Below are 16,613 nucleotides of genomic sequence, written 5' to 3' on the forward strand. Positions count from 1 at the left end.
CAGCTGAAGTATTAGTAAGCGTCCAGTTTTTAGCTTCAGAAATCTGGTCAAATTATCTATCATTGTTGTCTTGAATCAATTCCTGAAGTATCCCCCATCTTATTAAATAGGCCTACCATGTACAAACATGATTTATTTTCTCCGGAGGAGGGCCCCCAGGCAAGTACCGCAGCCTTAGGCTTATTGTACAACCTTCTTATGTTGGAATGATTGTTGAAGTCCATTTTAGGATCGCTCCTCAAACACGTGATTCACTGCATGGTGGCATCGTATCGATTCAACCATAGCATCCAGTTCTGACTGGAGAGCTTTCCCGCCTGCCTGTGATGTTATTCTGCAGTCTCCTCAGATCGATGGTATCTGTTCGCAATTCATGTGCCTGAATCTGCTGCATCTTCAACCAGAACGACATGCTGCCGTCGATTCCACGAGTCACCAAGGTCCGTCTATCCGAGGGAGCTACACTCCCCCGATCTAACCGCAGTCCGCTTATTGAAGTCCCTGCGACATCTCTGGATATGTGCAGCACCCGCAGACAGACGCAATCTGGAGGCATATCTTGGAACCACGTTCAGCCATGTTTTCCTGGTCAACCTGTAGTTATTAAGATGATTAATGAAATTATACTAATGAAGGCGAAATGAGTCCGAGATCTAAGCAGTTCTGCTTCGAATGGTTGAAGGAATCCCGCAGAAAAAAAACGAACAGGTAACTTGTGTCAACCAGATTGAAAGCTAACCTTTACTCCATAGCGGTGGACTTCTTTATCAGGTACTACAACTTCGTAGAAGTTTTAACCTTCTCAACTATTTTCCCGCCATTCATTTCGGTCTTCGGTCTCGGCCAGTTTATTAATTTCAGCTTTCTTATATCCTTATATCTTACATCATTTCTCCATCGGTTCTTGGGTCTTCCTTTACTCCTTGTATTCATAGGTTTTCAATTATAAATTTTCTAGACTATTCTGTCTTCATCCATGCGGTTGATATGCCCGAACCAAGCCAGTCTCTGTGCCTTTATGTGATTAATTATGTTATGGTTCTGTATTAATTTATTGAGTTCCATGTTATTTCGAATTCGCCAGCTGCCATCTCTTTCTTTAATTGGCCAAAAATCTTTTTCAACACCTTTCTTTCGAAAGTTAGAAGTTTTTGAATAGCTTATTCTGCAAGCACCCAGGTTTCGCTAGGGTAAGTTACAACTGGCCTAACCGTTGTGTAGTATAATCTCAGTTTTGCTTGTTTCGATGCAAGTTTACTTTTAAATAGCCTTATATTCGCAAAATAAGCTTTGTTACTTACAGTAATTCTCTCTTTAATCTCTTCCTCGATGGTGTTATTTCAGTTCACTTTGGATCCAAGATATTTGTAGGTTTTCACTCCTTCTAGTGTGACATTATCCAGGTTCAAATTACTTACATATTTTTGCACGACAGAGCATTTTTAGATATTTTGTTTTCTCGTTGTTTATTATTAACCCATATTGTATTGATTGCTCTTTAAGATCCAGCGCGGTTTCAACTAATGCTTTTTTTATCCTTGCTGTTATCAATATGTCGTCTGCATAGTCTATGCATTGCTTTAATCTTGTGCTTATGTTGCGTCTTAAATCTAACTGCTTTACCATTAGATCTATTACACTGAACAACACGAATTCGAAAATGCATCTCTTGTCTTTGTATCACGTAAAGTTTTTAAGATATACTATGATCTCAGTTTTCGATAAGCGCTCCCCCAGGAAACATCTGGCGCGCGTTTTGAGGGTATAAACCAAAATAAAAGCTAATGCATTTTATGAGTTTATGACTTATTTCCGGTTTCTTATGGTTTTTGGCATGTCCTTTTGTACTTCTGATAAATAAATAGATATTGGTCCCTTCTATTAATTAAATTTCATAACAGTTCAAAGTGAGGTCTATGCAATAAACAAACAAGGGTGTGGTTTTCAGTATTTAAAGAAAAAGTTTACCAGTATGAGTGAAAGTAAATTAAAAGAGGGCATTTTCATCGGTCCACAAATTCACAAAGTTATGGCTGACCCTTTGTTTGAGGAAAAACATTCCGTTACAGAAAGAATGGCATGGCGCGCTTTCAAAGACATTTGTTCAAATTTCCTTGGAAATTCTAGGGCAGAGAACTACACATAACTTGTTGTGGAAACAATGTTAAGTGCATATGACAAAATGGAGTGTAACAGTCTCTCAAAATACACTTTTTACATTTCATTTGGATTTCTTTCCTCCTAATTTTGGAGCGGTAAGCGACGAACATGGGTAAAGATTTCATCAAGAAATATCTGAAATGAAAAGGTGATATAAAGGAAGATCGTCATTCAGCATGCTTGAAGACTATTGTTGGTTCCTTGTAAAATACAGTCCCAGGTCTAGTAATAAACAGAAGTCATCCAGAAAATTATTTTAAATGTAACTTCAAATTTCGAGATTTTTCTCATTATACGCATTAAATTTTTTTATTATTGTTGTGCTTTAAACTAGGAAACATCATATTTGTATCCAGTACACACTTTTCAAATATTATGAGGAATTTTGAATCCCTAGTGTGTTGTAATTTTATCAGTAGCAGTGAAAAATTATAAACAAATAAGTTTTGTCATAAAAAAAATAAATTCATTTTGCCCGGAAAATGGTACGTGATGGGGCAATTTAGATTTTTAATTCAGATTTGGGGCACAAATATTAGTAACATTCACCTATTTTTATTTTGGAGCAACACAAAAAATAAAAATTTGTTGTTCAGTGTTATTAAACTGAATAATGTCGTTGACAGAGGATCCCCTTGCTTCACTCCAGAGTTCACTTGGAAATTTTCACTGAATTTATTATTTATTTTATGCTCGACCATACCGAAATGTAGTAATTATACACTTGGTAGTAGCCCTTTAATGCACCTCATTAAAGTACACCTATTCATTATAATTCAGTTGTTCAGCCAATGAGAAATCACCATTGTACCATTATAAAACCGCAAGTATCGATTATTCTCGAATATGCAATCGAAAGACAATTAGCGAAAAGTCACGGAGGCTGGAAATCCAATACTGTCGCAGAAGGTTATGTTCTGTTACTATAATAATTAGCGTTAATCGTAAATAATATTCAAATAAATTCAATTTGTCATCTCGTTTTTCAATTCTAAATCAATTTCCAGGTTATATCTAATCTTCATGTTATTCTCTAGATTATATCAAAGTTAATGACTTTCGTGCCTAGGAAAAAGTCAATACTTTCGCGTCTGCTCACATCTCACAATTCAGGTCAGTTCTGCTCCTCACTTACATAACCATGACATGAATACTTATAAATAATTTCAAGTTAGAAATATGGTCGAGCATAAAAAGTCGTATGAAACTTGCCTATAATGGTAATTAAGACGCTCGTGTGAAAATTATGAAACTCGCTTGCGCTCGTTTCATAAATAAACATACTTGCGTCTTAATTACTACCATTATAGGCTCGTTGCATATTGTACTATTATCTTTGGCTGTTGTATTCTGTAACGTCATGCTTCTTAATTTAATTAATTTCTTTGATACATTATAGTATTGAAAGCCTTCCTATTGACTGAATCAAAGGCCTTTGTGTAATCAATAAACATGTTATATAGATCTATTTTATATTCATGGCATTTTTTCTTTAATTTGCCTAATTAAAGCGGTGGAATACTAACGAAATTAATGTTATCTTACAAGATCTGTACACAGAGAGACTTCTCAAAGTCCTTTTCTCTTACAGATACAGGTAGGTCCCCCCCGCTACCCCCCCCCCCGCTACAGAAGTGACTCCCTTAGCTGTAAAGAATCATTATATAGTGAACAAAATAATTCAGCTGGAAAGATGGATTAGGCATCATGTTGTAACCTTGTCGGACGTGTGTGTGCGTGCGGGCATTGCGTGTAGACCCCGTACAGTAATTACACACTTGCGTCTAGCTAGCTTCAAAAAGATGTAAGAAACGATCGGGTTATGTGGTGCTGGGATGGTAATATGCGTTATACTGTGACCCGGCGCTGTAATGAGCCCCAAACACATGCAAATGCACCAGTTATTCCACCGTGTCACCTGTATATTGCAGCTTTACACCGGCTCTAAAAAATATTTATGTATGAAATTTTTCCTCCTTGTCGCGCTCATTTTAAAAGCAGCCCTCTGTAGCTGAAATGATACAGCTTGAGAATAATATGGTGAACAAAAGCGATAGATTTTCACAGAGTGCTTCGATTTCATCCAGTACTAATTGGAATATTGTCTCATTAACGTTGTTCTATAAAATATGTGAATCATATAATTTGAAAATATCGGCTACAAAAACTAAAATGTCGGCTTTAAAGGCTAATGGTTTCGATACAAGTCCTGCAATGCCTTAAAAAAACTGACTTTTAACTCATCCAAAAGTTCAAGTATCTATCGGAATTCATTTCTAATATTGTTCAATACTTTTTCGGAGAATTTCGAAGTTCCTAATTGGTGCTAAGTAAACAAAGAACAAAGATGGCCCCATAAGTAAAGGTTTAGATAATTTCAGATCCGAAAACCGTGCATGTCAGACAACAGACTCTTAATGACTAATACAGGGGTTTTCCGGGCTAGTGTTACAAACTTTCAGGGATGATGGGGAAGGTCACATGTATCAATTTGAGATTAGGAACCATGGTCCGGAAATGACTTAGTCGAAAGTTATAAGCAAAAATAGTTGTGTGGAAATGGAATTGTAATTTGGCACCACGTGCCCTCCTTCCCTTAACCTTTGAAACAGTCGTGGAAAGATGGTATGGGTCGGATGTCTTCTACGTGGGTACTTGTGCCAATACAATCTGTGAGCTTGCCTACTGTTCCCATTGACTCATCCGTATTCGTAAATCATATCTGCATATTTCGCTCTCGTGTACTCCTCCATTTCACTAGGACTGATTGACTGGACACTGCAACTTGTACAGATACACTGCTTTCTACAGACGTGCATATCAGGACCGACCATGTCCGTTACACATTACGCTATCTGCATTGCTTTAGTGTGGTTTCCTGTCCCCATCCCTCAGACAGCGCATTGAATGGAATACTGTAAGTAGACAACGTAAACAAGTCAGATGAATACAGTATGTGTTAGATGTACAGATAAATACACATAAATAAGGTGTACAGAGGAATAAAATTATTTCATTTCCACAGAACAATTTTTGCTTGTAACTTTCGACTTGGTCATTTCCGGACCAGGGTTCCTGATCTCAAATTGATACATGTGCCCTTCCCCATCATCCCTGAAAGTTTGTACACTAGCCCGGAAACACTCTGTATAGTTATTTGGAGATCAACTACTTAAGAATCTAGAAATTGAGTAAAAATGAATCAAAGCACTATCTTGAATAAACCGCACGCAATGAATCACAGTAGCCCTACTCTTTAAAATTTTCTCTTAATAGGATTCTCTGTTCAATAAAATAGGTCCGACTAAATTACCGGCAATTATTCCTGTCCATACACCATTACTGTAGACTACTAAGTTCTTGGTGTATATTATGCAAATCTAGTCTTTCAGGTAAGGCTCCCTGTAAAGCAGATTCGAATAATTTCAACGGAAAAATTGTTCCGGGGCCGGGTATCGATCCCGGGACCTCTGGTTGAACGTACCAGCGCTCTTTCCAACTGAGCTACCCGGGAACTCCACCCGACACCGTCTCAACTTTCCTCTCTATATCCACACAACTCGCGTGGGCTGACGAAACGCCAGAGAACCACATCGAGTGCACACGGTCTCTGTGTGACTTGGAATTGTGGTTTTCTGTTAACGTACACAGTGACGTATATATTATGCAAATCTAGTCTTTCAGGTAAGGCTCCCTGTAAAGCAGATTTGAATAATTTCAAGGGAAAAATTGTTCCGGGGCCGGGTATCGATCCCGGGACCTCTGGTTGAACGTACCAGCGCTCTTTCCAACTGAGCCGGCCCCGGAACAATTTTTCCCTTGAAATTATTCAAATCTGCTTTACAGGGAGCATTACTTGAAAGACTAGATTTGCATAATATATAAGTCACTGTGTACGTTAACAGGAAACCACAATTCCAAGTCACACAGAGATTGTGTGCACTCGATGTGGGTCTCTGGCGTTTCGTCAGCCCACGCGAGTTGTGTGGATATAAAGGAAAAAGTTGCGACGGTGTCGGGTGGAGTTCTCGGGTAGCTCAGTTGGAAAGAGCGCTGGTACGTTCAACCAGAGGTCCCGGGATCGATACCCGGCCCCGGAACAATTTTTTTCCTTGAAATTATTCTTGGTGTACAGTTTGAACTATAACGTGATGAATTCTCTGGGGTGCAATGTGTCATAAAATAAAGAAGGCTCTACAAAAAATAATAATAAAACGACGTTTTAAGAGAACTAGAAAGGAAACTATTCTAAAATCCTATAAGACAATGGCCGTTCCAGCACTAGCATATGAGTCAGAACACTGAATAATAACAAAAAAGTAGAAATAAAGAATAGAAGCATCGGAAAAGAGGTTCTTGAGAAGTGTAGCTGGTTACGGAATAACAGAAATTTAACGAGGATATTAGAACAGAATTAAATATTTTTAAGCCGACATGTAAAATCATAAAATACAGAGAAGACTGGGTGGTAGACACAAATAGACGAATTCCGAAACATATACTTAACTACAAACCATCAGGACAAAGAAACGTCTAGCCGGTCTAGCCCTGGCTGACTCACTCTATAGCTGTATCAGTAGTATAAGCATTCTTGATTCGCGCGTTTTGTTTACAATTAAATTCAGTTCCTATCGGCTGTACTGTCCATTCATTGATGTTTTAGCTGGGGAGTGGGGATGCACTTTCCAGCAGATAGAGGTTTAGCTAATGGAAGGGGGTAGTGTTTACTTTGTCTGAAGCAAGTCAAGGCCCTATCCTATAGAGCTATACAGCCTATCCTGATGCAGCTACTTTATCCAAACTTTCAGCTGTAAAAAAATTTAAGATATCTCTAAAATTGACCAAGTTATATATTAAATGTCCTAATATGCAAACACAATATGCCTACCAGCCTGAAATATGTAATTTGATCTCTCAGTATCTCAAAACCGTTTAAATGGTATTTTCCACAATTTGTTATGTAATTGCGAGAAATTTAATTTTTTTAGTTAGATAAAAAAACTGGGTCAGTCTTAAAACTACTTTTAACAGAAGTTAAAAAAAAAAAAAAAGCTAATGAAAAATTTCTTAAAATGTTACTATATGAAGAAAAATTTGCTTCTTCCTATTGCTGTGTATATATTTTAACCACTGTGCTAGAACTTGTTAATATGAAGGTTACCTTTAGGACAACAATAAAAAAGAAAGAAAGAAAAAATAATTCTGTAAAGTATTGAAAATCCTGGTAGTATTTTTTTAAATAGCACTTTGGTCAAATCGCAAAATAAAAATTTGAAAAATTCACAATTAAAAAAATTTTTATGCAAGCAAATATTGTTCTTCTAGATCGAAAATCAATTTTCAGACATTAACCATAAGCTTATTTAATTTCGTCAAAGTAGGGCGTAAGGATGTATAAGACACATTTTTAAGAGTTAAAGGTGTATGTTTCCCTTACTATTATTGTTATTATTATTATTATTATTATTATTATTATTATTATTATTATTATTATTATTATTATTTACTAAAGGTGGCTACTTGATTATTCGTCATACATCCCTTGAAAATAATATTGATTATTTAAAATGGATAACAAACAGCGAATCATCGATTCAAACTTACACACAGTGTTCAGATGTTGATTACATTTCTGAAAAAAGAAACATACAAATTTATTAACTTCCGAATCTATTGTAAAAAAGTATTAAATATTAGTTTAAATTCTTCAAATAATGCAACTAGAATAGAAATGAGAATGGACAGTATCATGAGTACAATCCTAGTTAGAAACACAAATTACTTAATTAAAAGAATCCAAAGTGACCAAAATAAGTTTATGAAACAATATTTATTAAATCAAATTGCTAATACGACAAATAAAGCAATCGTGAATATTAAAAATAACATCTTAAATATTGGGCTAGGGTGGTTATGGAATAGCTTAGCTACAAGAAATATGTCAGCAAGCCTAAATCTAATTAAATCAAGATGTAAAAATATAACTAGGCAAAATGATTTTAGTAGTAACAATGAAATGCGATCCCTAGTATTTTTTAAATGAATGTAAAAAATATGGGGAAGGAGTACATATATAGAAAATATGAATATGAAAGAAAGATTTGGACTAGCCTGGTTCAGACTGGGGATTTGGAAATTAAGAAGTAATAGAGGCAATATACTTCAAGGCACGTGCCCATTATGTGGACGGAGAGAAGATGACATTCACATTGTTCTTGAATGTCAAATTACAAAAGATATACGGATGAAATTTATAAATGAAAAGTTCCTACAAATAAATAAAGAAATAGCTATAAAAAGCTGATGAATAATAATAACACAAAATTGCAAAAGCAATTAGGTTTATATCTTTTTTTGACTAAAAAAAATTAGAATGGAAAGAATAAATGAAATAGAATTGGATGAAAAAAAAGAAAATAAATAAATAAATAAATAAATAAATAAATAAATAAATAAATAAATAAATAAATAAATAAATAAATAGGAAGGTGAACAAATACTGATTGTAACTACATACTAGAATGAGTTGAGTCTTGCATAAAACTAAAAGCAAGTGCAAGATAAAATAAGAAAAAAAATTGTTTATTAAATGTGTAAATTGTAGTAATTGTATTTAAATAATACTATATCTTTGTGTAAAAAAAATATTATAAAGTGTGTAATATAAGGGTTCAATTGATTACTTGTATATACTTTGTCTGTGATCTATAATATAATAAATATTAACTTCCGAATCATCTCTATGAGCAACTAAAGCCAGCGAACTACATATTGTGCTTTCTGTCATCAGTGAGCCTACTTGTGGGTCTGAACTCGGACATTCTGCTCATTATACACCATGCTGTCCTTAAATTGTCATACAATATTGTGCAACAGCCTTCCAAGAAACTGTAAATAAGAAATGAGCTCAGGACAAATAAAATTAGTGCAAGCCGCCGCGTAACTCTTTCGGCTGAGGCGCATGCCTGTCGACCCGGAGTTGCGTTTGGGCGTGGGTTCGATTCCCGCTTGGACTGATTACTTGATTGGTGTTTTCCGAGGTTTTCCTCACCGTAAGGCGAATGCCAGGTAATCTGTGTGGCGAATCCTCGGCCTCATCTCGCCAAATACCATTTAACTATCATCAATCCCATTGAAGCTAAGTAACCTATTAGTTGATACACCGTCGTTAAATAAGCAAGTAAAAATAATTAGTAAATAATTGATTAAATGGCGATATTACTCGTGTTAATTTTGTAAGCATGTGCGGCTTACAGCTGTTTCGGTGCTACTTGACACCATCCTCAGAGCCTTCTGTGTCTCGGCGCCATCTCAACTTCGCTGCCTCTTGTGTGGGTGAGTTCGTGTGATGAAGAGTTGTGTCAAATAGTGTGTGTGTTCTGAAATTGATCTGTGTGTTGAGAATTTGATTAGAATGTGTTTTAGTGTGTCTGTATATTTCATATTGTTTTAGTGTGTTGAATTTTTGTTTTTTGGGTTGTATGTGTAGGATTTCCATGTCTGTATTTATGTTATTGTATGCGTTGTTAGCATTAGTTATGTGTTCGGCATATGTAGATGTATTGTGTCCTCTGGTTATTGCTTTAATGTGTTCTTTGTATCGAGTTTGGAATGATCTGCCTGTCTGTCCAATGTAGAAACTGTCGCAACTATTGCATGTGAGTTTGTATACGCCTGTGTGGTTGTATTTATTTGTTTGTGTTGTTTGTGTGTTGAGATGTCTTTGTAGTGTGTTTTCTGTTCTGTATGCTATGTTGTTTCAGAACACACACTATTTGACACAACTCTTCATCACACGAACGCACCCATACAACAGGCAGCGAAGTTGAAATGGCGCCGAGACACAGAAGGCTCTGAGGATGGTGTAAAGTAGCACCGAAACAGCTGTAAGCCCCACATGCTTACATAATTAACAAGAGTAAGATCGCCATTTAATCAATTATTTATATTCAAGTGTTAAGAGTAGTGTACCAAAGATTCAACATGGAAATAATTAGTGCTAAAATTCATTGCAGATCGTTTACTAAATACCGTTTGGGTGTATCGCAAAACATGAATGGAAGCGCAAGTGAGTTTAGCATAAAGTTAACTTCTAGACATCACAATATCCAGCTGCTTAACGTGACAACACCTCATCCAGATTGTGTAAATACTGTAAATCATACATATAACAACTACCGGTGTTTTGATGATTGCTGTACTTGTAACTCAGCGTGAAGAAGTCTTTATTGTTTGTGCATTTTGTTTTGTTTTTTAGCAGTAAGCAAAACATTTCCTCCAACGTACTGCTGAGCGCTTTGGTATGAAGAAAGTCATAAAATGTATTGTGAACGATATTGCCTTCCGTACTTAAAATGACAGAGGAGCTGCATTGAAGGCTGTGAGTGACGGATTCAATCTACGTTTTATAAAACAAACGGATTTTCATTCATAAAGCATCTCTGCATGAAGTAGATAAGGGGTAGTAGTGGAATTATTGACACTGGGAGGACTGGTTGTTGAGCTAAATCTGCGGCTACGGTATATATTAGTCAGCTCTATGAAATGTGTTCCATTTCGCATGTCAAAGGAGATCCGTGTCATGAACATGACAGATACTGTACTTTTTCGTGACATGTTTCACTCGTTTCGCAAGAATTCAGTTCTTGCATCTTATTGATCTTATTGCTAATGCTATTCTTGTTTATAGTTTTTTTTTCAGCTTTACTCAAACGATGGGCTATAGGCTTTTTCGCTCATGCGTATAAGAATTCCGTATAAGAATTGGTTCAGTTTCAACAAATCACGGCCATCTGTCACTGTAATATTGTCGAAATAATCTTGTCTCACCTGATTCGCAATTGTTCCTGGTTAGTAGGCCCACAGAGACTATTTAGAAGACAGTGACAGCTCATCCTCACTGAAAAGCTATGTAGAAATTAACGAGGAACATAATAACCTCATTATAAACGAACTAGGAAACAATCAATCAACATTCTCATCATCAGGTACATTTACTTCTAAACGATGTCAATTCTATTATTTATTGTAAAGGGTGCGTCAGAAAGAACGGATGGATTTCAAACTATCGATACGCAACGAGGAGAGAGATATAGTGAGGGGGACCACGACTGTTGGGTCAGCCAGAGAATGCAGTTTCAGTTGAGAACATGGTGTTGGTCTGGTGTACAACGTGCTTTCATCGTAGAGACATTTTTGAAAAATGAAGAGTCTGTGATCGCCACTCAGGACTCATTTCGACATCGGATGTCACGCTAGGATTCCAACTCGGAATACAATTTTGCGGTGGGAGGCTTCATTTCGTATCACAGGTTCAACATTAAAGAAGAAATCACCTGGACGAAATTCTATTGCACTGAGATTGTCCGAGGCTACGGTAAGATCTCTCGCCCTGCGACTTCTTTCTTTGGGACCATTTGAAGGCGTAAGTTTGTAAACATCGATCACATACACTGGACGAACTGAAGACAGCGATTCGTGAAGAAATCGTGGCAATTGCACCAACTATGACTGTGAAAGTGATGGCGAACATCAGAAAACGCCTCGATGCCTGTATTGAAAGCCAAGGACATCATATGGCTAATGTTGTTTTACATAAATAAACTGCATGTATTGGTGAATATGTTGATAACAATAAATTTTTGATTTCATGAATCTTTACAATTTTCTTGCCATGTGAAATCCATCCGTTCTTTCTGACGCACCCTGTACTTTCAATTGGAAGACAAGAGTGTATATTAATAGCCATATATGAAGTTCGAACTTTTATTTGGAATTAACATAGGTTAAATGAAAACATTCATTGCGTTTAAATCACGTTCAGTTTAATAAAATTCAATACCGTACTTCACATCATTCCGCTGTTCCCTTATTCACCTGTAGTTGAGAGTCTTAACACTAGATGACGAATAGTACAAAGTTTAAATAAAAGTCAATACGTCACGTGTAGTTCAGGTTATTATTAACACTAGTAAAAAAGGTAAAGGTAAAGGTTCCCCTTCACATGCCATGAAGGCACTTGGGGGGCATGGAGGTAGAGCCCCATGCTTTCTTGACCTCGACACTAGAATGAGGTGGTGAGGTCGGCACCACGCTCTGACCGCCTTTTACCCCCCCCCCCCGTGAAAGACCCGGTACTCAATTTTATAGGAGGCTGAGTGAACCTCGGGGTCGTTCTGGAAGTTTGACAACGAGAAAAATCCCGTCATCACCCGAGATCGAACCCCGGACCTTCCAGTCCGTAGCCAGCTGCTCTACCAACTGAACTACCGGCCAGCAGTGGCATTAATTCTGGATACTTTCTAGAGATTCTTTCAATATTACGAGTACATTCTGCAGTTTATTTTACTTCGGAACATGTATTACCCTATATACTTTTCGTGTGTTAAATATTACAGTACCTGGTTAAAGCCTGTTATTGGCCATCTTCAGAACTGGTTAGTGCTGGCCTTGGCGTTTTTGTTTGTGTTTCCTATGGGGGTGTGTTTGTATAGTGTAATGCGGAGTCAAAGAGTGTGTGTGTTCTGAACATAGATTCATAGTTTTCTGGTAATCTGTAGCAACTAGAGTGTTTATATTGCCACTTAAACAAAACTAATACATTGAATTATTAGGCTACAAGAAAAAATGAATATGTATTAGATTAAAAGTAACAGAATAGTAATATTATTAAATTAAATATACGTTTTATGTATGATGAAATAGCTTAAATGTAACACACTTCTCTGAAAGTAACTACATACAATAATATTATAGACAAGTTTACAGAAATTGACGGAATGACAATGAAAGTTTACCAACATTGAAAGAAAGAACGCATTCGCCCTGCCCTTTTTGTATTAAAAACGAAAAAGTCAATGACTTATTCTATTTTAACACAAATCCGATATAAAAAGAAATCAGATACAGCATAACGGATACCATGACATTTTCGGTGTCAATGCTAATCGATAGGCCTTGACTTTAAGTACACAAATTGGTAAAAAAACAAAAATGGTCGAAAATTGACTTATTCGGTTATAACCAGGCCTTGGTCTAGGGCAGCGGTGACCAAAGCGGGTGTCGTGATTACATCGAGTAATCACAGATATTCAAACGGGTACGAGGAGATTCCTGTACATTGCTGTGTGTTTCATTCACGTACTGAAGGCAAGCACTGACGGTATCATGTCGCTCTACAAATTCTGTATCTACAAGTAGTAAGAGGTGGTTTCGTAGAGAATGAGAATTTTTTTTTGTTGTTCTGTCTGACAAAATGTAATATGTTTACTTTGCTCAATTAGGAGTATATAAAGAAACATTAATTGTCACGCTGAATAATGTATTATTATTATTATTATTATTATTATTATTATTATTATTATTATTATTATTACTGACCACTAACAATGTGTTTCTATAATTCTTCTGTACGTGCATGAATATTGATATTTTTAGATCTCCTCCCTAGAAGGATAAAATATTCGGTTTTATCTAAGTTTTAATCTTCTTCATCTTTAGACGAGGGTAACTATTTATTAGTTATTCATTTAATAATTATATTGTAGAAAAAAGATTCATTATTATGTGACAACAAACTGTTAAACGTCAGGAATTGACATGTCTTAAATCATAGCCAGGAAGAGAAAGATGACATAAATAAATGTAAGGAAGTCAGCTATCTAATGAGGTTTGAAATATCTCGTGTTCTAAAATCTTTTCATAGGACAGAATTTCTCAAAAGAGTAATGATTAAAATAGCTTAAATAACTTGTCCAAAAGAAGTTTTAATTTTGAAAAATTACCAAGTATCGAGAGAAGAATTTAGAAAATTCCTATTATATTCATGAGGTAGGTTAAAAAAGAAACAAGAAACATCGTATATTATTCACTGGCTCTTGATGGCAGCAGTGACATTACTGATACAGCAAATTTTGAGGATTTTTATTCCCGGGATTGATCAAGATGTTAGTACAGGAACCACCACTGGTTGTAGTTTTCATGCCAAGTATCTTTTCTCCGTCTCCTTACTTCATAGGCTGTCTGTCGCATATAATCACTGCAGCTCGAGTTTGGGTCACCGTTATGTTTACGGATATACATATGTGCTATACTTCATGGCCTTACGGTAACGTCAAGTTTCCATTGTGAATGATCGAGAGAAGAATTTAGAAAATTCCTGATTATATTCAAGAGGAAGGTTAAAAAAGAAGCAAGAAAAATCTATATTATTCACTGGCTCTTGATGACAGCAGTGACATTACTGATACAGCAAAGCTTGAGATTTTTATCCGCGGGATTGATCAAGATGTTAGTACAGGAACCACCACTGGTTGTAGTTTTCATGCCAACTACCTTTCCTCCGTCTGCTTACTTCATAGGCTGTCTGTCGCATGTAATCACTGCAGCTCGAGTTTTGGTCACCGCTGGTCTAAGGTCACTAAGTCACAAGACTGAAGTTTGGAACGCACGGAGTATAAATGACGTCACGACCCGTGGAGTGGGGTGGCATTGCGAGAGTACAGTTGGTTTTGTAACAAACTACATTACCATCTTTTTCTATTACTGCTTGACGTGGTTCACCATACGTACTTGAAATCCTGTGACTAAACAAGTATATGTTACCTATTTTATTTATTTATTTAAATATTTATGTATCCATATATGTATTAGTGTTAATTTCGCTGTTTTGTAATTCACAGTACTGAGGAACATGTGGAAAATTAAGAGCACCAAGTCCACACTTGTGGAGTAACGGCTAGCGCGTCTGGCCGCGAAACCAGGTGGCCCGGGTTCGATTCCCGGTCGGGGCAAGTTACCTGGTTGAGGTTTTTTCCGGGGTTTTCCCTCAACCCAATATGAGCAAATGCTGGGTAACTTTCGGTGTTGAACCCTGGACTCATTTCACCGGCATTATCACCTTCATCTCATTCAGACGCTAAATAACCTAAGATGTTGATAAAGCGTCGTAAAATAACCTACTGAAAAAAAAGAGCACGAAGCGTTTCCCTCAGAACGAACTTATGAAGAAGTTCGGAAAGGAATATTTTATTAACAAAGGAAAAAATGCATTTTAAAAATTGTGCAATAAAATATGACAGACAGAACTCTATTCTTTCAAAAACACTGTAATAGTAAAAGGCACGTGGAAAATATTACATTACACAGTCAAGGGAGACCTTCAACATCAAAATCAGTTATAGAAAATTAAAAAAAATTCATTGACTTTTGTGTATAATACTGGTACATGCCAATATCCCATTCAACAAGGTCGAAAATAAAGTATTTCAAACCGTTTCTTGAAAATATATATATATATATATATATATATATATATATATATATATAGTGAAAATTGGAGATGCTTTTCTTTTGATGCATTGCGAATGTGTTTCGTAATTCGGTGTAATGAAATTATGAAGAAAATTATTTTATGCACTGTGTATTTTTCCTTTTCTTCTCTCACACAGAAAATGATTATTTTACTCGCATATTGTTGAAGCATGTTTAGTATAATGTAAGTTGAAACACGTAATTATTTTCTGTAGTAGAAATACACTGTGTATATATATATATATATATATATATATATATATATGTAAGTTATATATATATATATATATATATATATAGCATATCTGTAAACGTGGACACTTATTTTGTGTCCTACTGTGACTGAACGTTTACATGTTGAGGCAAGGAGTAACTGCGCGCCCCATCTGCATCCACCAAATTTAATGTCGGAGATCTATTGATGTAACCACCCTAAACCACGAATTCATGATGGCTTCTAGTAGCTCCCTTTTGTTGCTGGGATTTCATAGCGACACCAATATTTTCACCCTCGACCACAATCTCCGGGTTGAAGTCGGGACTGTTGCCAGGCCAAGACAGCACGCTAAACCGTATGGTCACCGATCCATTTCTCATTGATTCTAGCAGTGTGACACAGTAGATGTTGTGTGAAACCAGATTGTAAAATTGCCCATTCTACTTTAGATAATCTTATGCAAACTGTTCTTAAGACAAATTCATAATATGTTAATAAAATGAGAAATTTGAAATTATTCTTGTAGTAATTTTAACAATTATTTTATCTGAAAACAACATTCAATTTTTATCACGTGTAATTCAAACGTTTGAGATGGGTAGGGCATGTTACACGTATGGGAAAATCTAGAAATGCATATAAATAGGGTGACCAGATTCACATCGATAAAAAAGGAGGACACAAAGCTTTAAAATGGAGGACATTGTCCGAAAAAAAAAACAGAAAACATGTACTTAGATTTAGGCTTAGGCCTATATTATGCTTTAAATTACGTCAATATCTGTTTTGTTAAAAATACTTGCAGTACAGATTTAGACTTACATCATACTTAAAAGTATGTTAATATTAATTTTATTACAGAATAATTATGGAACAACTTAATAATAATGATTTTACAATTAGCTATTATATGAAAGTCATGGTA

This window comes from Periplaneta americana, chromosome 15 (assembly GCF_040183065.1).
Source record: "Periplaneta americana isolate PAMFEO1 chromosome 15, P.americana_PAMFEO1_priV1, whole genome shotgun sequence".
NCBI lineage: Eukaryota > Metazoa > Arthropoda > Insecta > Blattodea > Blattidae > Periplaneta > Periplaneta americana.